Below are 8,704 nucleotides of genomic sequence, written 5' to 3' on the forward strand. Positions count from 1 at the left end.
GGAGCAGCTGAAGGAGCTAGGATTGTTCAGTCTGGAGTTATAGAGAGCAACTAGAGGCTCTTCTCCAGCAATAAGGGAGATCTTATTGCTCTCTATAACTACCTGAAGTGAGCTGGGTTCAGCTTCTTCTCTCATGTAACTGCTGATAGGACTAGAGGGAATGGCTTCAAGCTGCACCAGGGGAGATTCAGGCTGGATGTTAGGAAATACTACTTCTCTGAAAGAATGGTCAGGCAGTGGAATGGGCTGCCCAGGGAGGTGGTGGAGTCACCGACCCTGGAAGTGTTCAAGGAACATTTGAATTTTGTGTTGAGGGATATGGTTTAGTGAGAGCTATACGTGATCATTGGATGATTGGATTGGATAGTCTTGTAGGTCTTTTCCAACCTTGATGTTTCTGTGATTCTGTAACCCCCTACTAGCTAGATCCACATAGAAAGATGTAAAATTAAGTGCACTACTTAACAAAAATGTGTTTTTTTTCTCCTGAGCAATACAAGATAAAATAATCCAGAAAGAGCACAAGATTCAGATTAAAAAAAAAAATAAAATAAAATTGAAGTCTTAACAGAAATATTCAGATTCTGTATCTGCACAGAAAAACAGGAATCATTCTGGGCACTGTTGTACTTCAGTAAGTGGAAATGGACTGTTATCTAAATGTCTGTTTTTGTAATCATATTTCTAATAGTTTGCTAATTTCTAATAGTTTGCTTCCAAACATGTAAATCTCTTAGGAAAGGAGAAAGCCTTCATTTGCTTTACATGTACATAAAGTATGAGAAAAGCAGCCTCAAAGTGGGAGAAGTTTGAAGGCATTGGAAAATGGAAATTTATTTGTTTCTACTTGAAAAGTGGCACAAACATATTTCAGCTAATGTGTGCCCTATCAGTTCCTTGTAGAAATCATATGCTTTATTTTTCAGAAAAGTCTCAGTGTTTTTCTTTATGCTCACAAAATACACCGTTGTTTTCAGAGAATTTGAAAGAGTAACTTCTCTGTGCAAGCACACATAAGCTTTCAGGTGTTTTGCATTTCATGTTTGGGGCATTAATAATGTTGTCATTCCTACACTATACCTCAGTTCCTTCCTGTTGGACGTAATTGTCTTTGCTATATAGTATATTATTATGTAGCAACTCTATTGAGAACTTAGTGAAACAATTAATTTCAACTAGATCATGCAGTTGTCACAATGAAGCGATATGGATTAATTTATATCTGACACAATGCCCTAAGCCAGTTTAAGTGAAACAACACTAGTATTGCCTCTGTAGTAAGAATACAAAACTACAAGACATTTGCCAAGTTATAGATAGCTGAGAACATGTGTAAGGAAAATCAGTTTGCTACTTACAGAGAAGACCCAGAGAAGTGGTAGATGACCTGTGACTGAAGACATTCAAAGTCAGATTGGTCAGGACTCTGATCAATCTGATCTAGCTGTAGGAGCCCCTGTTCATTGCAGGGGAGTTGGACTAGAATCAAAGAATCAAAAAATCAACAGAATCAACAGAATCCTTATAGTTAGAAGGGACCTTTAAAGGTGATGTAGTCCAGCTCCCCTTCAATGGACAGGGACATGTACAGCTAGATTAGGTTGCTCAGACCCCTGTCCAGCCTAGGTTTGAATGTCTCCAAGAAGGGGAATCTATCACATCTCTGGGCAACCTGTTTCAGTGCCTCACCACCCTCACTGTAAAGGCTTTTTCCTTATATCCAACCTAAATCTACCCTTCTTTAAGTTTGAAACCATTTCCCCTTGTCCTATCACCACAGCACCTTCAAAAGAGTTTAGATAACCTTTAAGGGTTCTTTCCAACTCAACTGATTCTATGATTCTAAATTAATAGAAAAAAAAGAAAAAAAGAAAAAGAAAAAGAAAGTTGATTAAGTGTATAAAAATTGCTATACAATGGAAACAATGCCAAGTAAGAAAAAAACACCAAATGATTATATCAAAGAGTCTCAAAAATAAGTAGTGCTGTAAATTCTATCTATTGACAGAGAAGACATGAACAAGGTCACAGAAAGTATGCCACAGCCTCAGAAGTTGTCTACAGGATATGATGATCACAGACAACTGCCAGCTTAGAGTTAGCTGGAGACACTTGCTTCACTTGGCTTAGGAACCTGACAAGTCATGGGGAGCAGTTTGTTCAAGTTTCTTCAGTCCAGATTCACCCAGAAGCCTGAACTCTGAATCACAGTGTGGAAGACAGGCTTGTGAAAGAGCTCAGTGCTACACAGAATACATTGGAAGTCTCTAAGAATGTCCTGAATTTCCGAAAACCTGGTCTCAGCTGTTGGTACTGAATTCATATGGCATAATATCCCCACTTAACTTCCACATTATTTATATACTTGAAAGGAAAAGCAAAAGCTGAGGTTTTTCTTCTCTAAATGTAAGTTTTGCAGTGCACTGGGTTATGTCAGTAAATAGTTTTTATAAATCTAAATACTTCTCATCATCCAGCTCCTTCTCAAAGTACAACATAAAGAAAGCAGATGTAACTAATATCATGTCACTAGAGGATGCCTGGGCGCAACAGGTCTTCAAATTCTGAACTTTCCTTAAGCCCTGAGGTAACAGGTGCAACACAGACTATAATCAGACAAAGGCATTTGAAGGTTAACAGATTGCAGATAATATCAACTACTTTATAAATTAGGATTTCATAGCTTTAAATCACAGCTTTAAATTTCCTGATTTTTGTCATATAAGCCTGCATAAAATCAACTTGTATGTAGTTCATGGCAACCTTGACAGGAATGTATGATAGAACTGCTGTGTCTCCAAGGCTGTCAGTAAAATAAACCACTTACTGAGGTAACCATTTAATGTCGTTTTCAGCACTTCATATATCATTCAGCAATTATTTCATGTCCTACGTCTGGTCCTCAATTAGTAGTTGGACTGCTAGAAGATGTAATGCATTCTATCTTAAAGTTAAAACTGGATGTCTTCACAGCTACTAGAATACCACATTAAAATGTTCACATCCTACTCACTGCTTTCTTGAGGTTTGAGATATATCTTCCCTCCTTACTTCCTAAATGTTTCAAATATAGCCAAAGCCTGAAAATCTACTGTACATTTAGCCAGGTATGTCAGTTTGATGCATTAATATGCAAATATGTAATCCACACAATAAAAATAGCACTATTTATAGAACAAATATGCTTATTGTTGTACTTATCAGCTCACTGATGTAGATCTACTAGAAAGTGATGTATGATTCATGAATAATGAAAAGAAAAATGACTTTTCTTAAATCCAGATGAATTCAGCAGTTCAAGCTGCCTACAAAAAGGCATTTGTAGAAGTGGGCAACCTGATCTTGTGGGTGGAAACTGACCACAGCAAAGTGGTTGAAAGTAGATCTCTTTTAAGATCCCTTCCAACCCAAACCATTCTATGATTCTAAGGGGAAGTAAATTGCTGGCCTATAAAGGAAAAATGTTGTGGTAACTCTTTTCAGGGACAAAACTAGAACTTCCCCCCTTCTCAACAAAAAGACAGATACGAAAATCTTTTTATTGTTCCATATTATTTTGCAGATTCTGTTCCTCTCATAAGATAGACATGAATGTTAGAGTACTCTGTAAAATAATTCTTAATTCCAAGCAAGCAGTAATATAGCTTTTTCTTGTCTTTTCTATACCTGGGTAAATGTCATGAGCAGGACCTGGGGAGTGTCCCAGTGCAGTATTCACGGCATTGTGTGGTGATGGTGCCGTCTGGAGGGGCTGGATTGCGAGGCAGTCATTCAGTATGTCCTGTCCAAACTCTGAGCTCAATTGCAACTGCAACACAAGAGATAAGAAACAACAAACCAATATAATACAGATAAATATTAATGAGGAATGAGCAAATGTTGAGAGGTTAGATAAAGGAATTGAGAACAAGGAGAATTCTTTTCTTTTAAATTCTGATAAATATCCTTCCATTACAACAACACATACTTCTCAATTGTGAGAAGGGAACTCTGCCTCATGCTTAACAAGACTGTACTCAGGACAAGGGCAACTTGTATAGATTGGACCTTGGACAAATGAACGTACGTGTAGCCTTTTGCAATGTGAAAGACAGAAGAATGTCCCAGTTCATGGATAATGGAGACTTATCAAATGTCTGTGATCTCTTCTATCAGCAGAATGACACTATTCGAAATACTGACATTTTCCTGCCTGCCTGACATCCTGTACCAACTCAGGAATTGAGGGGTTGAGAGTGAACAGTCAGGCACTATATCATTCACTGTGGTGAGGATGGATGTCCTCACCATGAAAGGTGAGCAGGTCTAGAATATAAGCCAGCACATAGAGCAAACTCCTAAGAGGCAGAAGAGAAATGACAGGAGTTTCTGGCCATCCTATATTAAGATGTGAAGAAACAATGGTAGAAAGGAAGAATTCTAAATGCAACTGAAACAGAACCATTACTGTGCCACAAAGTATTGATACTCATTCAAATGCTCCTGATGACATGCTCTAGTAAAAAACTGTTTCAAGAGAGCAGAGAGTTGGTGTTACACACTCTAGACACCGTGAGTATGGTGACTATAACAGAAAGATTACATTCGCAGACTATGTATGCTGAAGTTTATTTTATCTCTTAAAAATCCAGTGATTCATCATTAAACCTGAATGTAAATTAACTTTTTGAGATATATTTATTATTCTAGAACATATCTAAATTGTAGAAAAGAAAGAAATAGGTAACAAAAGGAAGCGAGAAAGACTCTGAAAAATGCTTTTCATTTACTATCATCCATATTTACAAGCTGCAGTAAGTCCAGATCTTTCTTCCAGAGTAGCATGAACAGTTGTCTGATATTCACTATTACTGTTTATTTTAGTTTTAATGCTAATATGATAACGTGTTTTTTTCATGAAAGGAGGTGGATATGAAATAAGTGACAAGTATATCAAGAATCAAATTCTCATCAATTATATTTTTTTGTATTATATAACTTTATATGAAATCTATGATAAAAATAAATACAAAAAAATCTAAGCTACTAAAAATCAGGATTCTTTCATAAAAAATAAAATGTTATGGATGTTGTCTTAGTAAAGTTGCGTGTTTGTGACTTTTTCTCTCAGTGAGTAAGAAACTAATCAGTTTTGTTTAATTGGATGGCACTCACTATGGATAAAACAGTGAGCAGAGCAAGGAATTGTGAGCAAAATACTTACACACAAGTTACTAACATTACATAACATGAACAGTCAAATGAGTGCAAGCCTATTTTGCATTATTCAGGAAATTTTTTTTTGAACTTGCAAGCTCTTTGACACTGAGAATGAATCTATCATGTCAGGCTATACAAACATAAATTTTCTGGCTTGCGCAGTAGCCAATATTAATGATTATGTAAGTCAACAAAAGATAAAGAATGAACAACAAAAGCAAATAAAAACAGTGAAACGAACACTGGAAGACAGCTGTGATCTGACTTTTGAAGATACTTCTAAATGTCTAAAAAGCAGAGATTATTGTTGTTTTATATTTACAACCACAAGAGCTGGAAATACAGATTTTATAAATTTACGTGTACAAACATATATACACACACACGTAGTGCACATTAAAATACACAATTTTTAGAAGGAAAATGTACTTAACATACATGTAATGAAATTTCCTGAGCAAGAGGTGAGTGTTACACTGATTCATACAAGTACAGAGAAACTATGACACGAAATGTACTACCAACTATCCCCACTGGATAATAATAGCTGCTGGGAATAACTTCACTCTTTTTCACTGCTCAGTATGTATGTGAGTCACTATTTAGGAGTAATTACTGCTGCACCATCAGAAATGGTAGACCATCAAAAATGTTCTCAACTCTTCTGCTTAGCAGACTGGCATCAGACATGGGTAAGTGTCGCTGTAGGAGGAGTCAGAAAATCACAACTGCTTCCCAAACTATACACAACTTCTGAAGAACTCCATTCCACACCATGACTATTTTCTCCAGACAGATACAGTAATCATGCTGTGCCTGCTGCAAAAGAACATCCATAGGACAGAACCTACCTGCAAGGTATGACTTGTTTATCAAGCTGCAGAATCTGGGAAAACAGCTACAGTCACAGTAAGATCTCCACTGCTTTCAAGGTCCGTATTTTGCAGTGACCATGCTAAAAAGAATTGGTCACTTGTGGTTTCCAAAGTTTCGCAATAAGTTGTGTGGATAAATTCCTTAAGCACCACTGGTCATTCCTAATCCCTTTTTTGCCAGCATCCCTTTCAGGAGAAACTGCTGCACTCCACGGTGCCTAATTTATATTTCATTTCGAAAACAGGAAGTAAAGGGATTAAATTTGAGGATTAAAACACTTACTATTTTCTGATTTTTTTTTTCTGTAGAATAGTCTCATAGTTGCCACGGGCACTGCTCACTGAACCTTAGCACCTGAATGCACTTCTTTTTGAATTAATGACATCTTTTAAATTGCCTTCATCGAGAACAAATAAGGGGAAATATCATTATGTTTAACTGCTCTAAAAGCAAGAAAATAGGTTTAATTCCTCTTCTCTACATCCTCTCCCCTATGCATTTTTAGCAGTGAAATTTGAACTTAGAAATGGAAAAGTTCAACCGAAATCTGAAAGATGCAGAAGCTTACTGGACTCACACTGTATGACCTGGACAGAACCTTTTGGCTCTCCACAAGGCAGGTGTTCATAGACAAAGCAGTTTCTCCAGATTCATATAGTCACAGAATGAGCAATGTTGCGAGTAACTACATTAATGCTCTAACAGCCTGCTGACATTCCAATGATATAACGTTCTAACTCTCCTTTCCTTATCAATTATTTAGAAAGAGAAAAGAAAAAAAGACTTTATTTCCTGTAAGATTTGCATTAAACATTGTCTTCCTTGGTTTAGAAAAGAAAACAAGTTCAAACACTGAGAAATGAAAGGAAACTGAATGAAATAAAATGCACTGCAAAATGAAATAAAAAATATTAGCAAAAGATAGCCACAAAATATCAGTTTTGTTTTCTATTTATGTTTACCATTACATTTAAATTCTGTCATAAAATGTTGTTTATTCCAAGAACTTACAACAAACTAGTAGCTTTAATGTAGAGTAGTAGTAAAGTGCCGTAAAATCAACGTATACTCACAATGAAAAAAGATGGCTTCTACTCTAAAACAATGCAAACAATGAACACTCATGAAGTACGCAGAACTGTAAGAATCAAGAACTCTGTATTACTATGCTCGGAGATCGATGTATTTGCTAACTATACTATCTGACCACATAGTGCTATCTCATGAGGTTTATCTAGGCCCACTGCTCAAGCCTGTCTAGGTCCCTCTGGATTTAATATTCCCTTTTAATAAATATGGTTCCTGCACAGTGGCAGGAGAGCAATATCTGCAAGATCATTACTAGCTGTGCAAGATCACCTCCGTAAAGCACCCCCTTTTTGGATGGCACCACCGGTCAGGCCACTTAGCAAGGCAATTCTGGCAATTGCTTTGGCCAGATGATCCAGGCACTTATTTCCTTACTTCTAATATGTTCCACAAGAAATATAGACTGCTCTACTTCACCAGCCTTTAACATGGACCAAAGCTGGAGCAGATACAACTGAGGAGTAATAGTCTACTTCTTCATCCAAGCAGTACAGCATAGAGTTCTTTCTTTATTGTAATAAGGAAAAGTATTCTGAAATTTTCCAGTCATTGCTAGTTCGTCTGTTTTTCAAAGAGTAACAAATGAAAAATGCAAGAAATCATGCATAAAAAGCAGCGGGATTAGAGAAATCCTGTTTGCCTGTTACCTTCCTCAGTGTGATAACACCTGAAAAGATTTTCTTCCAGTCAGATGTCACAGGAAGAAATCTTGTAGAAAGTCTTCCTTGTTGGGAGAATGTGTGACAACTCTACAAAAGAAGCTAGCATTACATCACTGACCAAATTGTACGATTATTTGTTAGAAATGAACTAAGCTTGAAGTGCAAGTCTGCTCTGCATGGATCTCTGTCTCCCGAGTCCTCTTCTAGTGATGTGGTAGCTATACCAAATCCAGCACAATTCATAAAACATCTTCATTGAGGGCAGAAAACTTTCACAAACGGTATTTGGACTGCATTTTCCCAAGTTATTCCTTTATGCTACTTGCTTTCTGGCACAGACAGCACAAAATTCTATCCTGGAAGAAGTCAGGAAAATATATACAAGAGAAATTGTTGTGTTAGACCAAGACTGAGTGAAAAACAAATAAATAATTAAAGGGAATAACTGTATAGTTAGGACTGACAGTGCATGCTTTAGCTGCCCTGCTCCTCTGTATGGTACTGAAAAACCCAGTAGAGACTTTGGATTAATTTACCATACTATGGATCTGCTGACGTTTTAAGCTATCTGGTCAGCTGGATCCATGCATGCTTTCCCCAGGACCCACTGGAATGAGCTAAGCTGATGCAGGTTAAGCATTCACTATCTCACAGTTTACCTAACATTATCCGATCTGTAAATAATTTAAGCACACAAACACAGTATGGGCATTGTTAAAACTGTCAAATACTCTAAGACTGATCAGCTGAAAGGTGACAGCACTTGGTATAAGCTGTCTTCAGTTGAAGGTCCAGACTGAGAAGCTCAGAGTGATTGTACATTCTCTTTAGCTGGTCTTGTTTATCTGCATTGCTCATATTATCTTTTTTTTTTTTTT

Source organism: Meleagris gallopavo, chromosome Z (genome assembly GCF_000146605.3).
Source record: "Meleagris gallopavo isolate NT-WF06-2002-E0010 breed Aviagen turkey brand Nicholas breeding stock chromosome Z, Turkey_5.1, whole genome shotgun sequence".
NCBI lineage: Eukaryota > Metazoa > Chordata > Aves > Galliformes > Phasianidae > Meleagris > Meleagris gallopavo.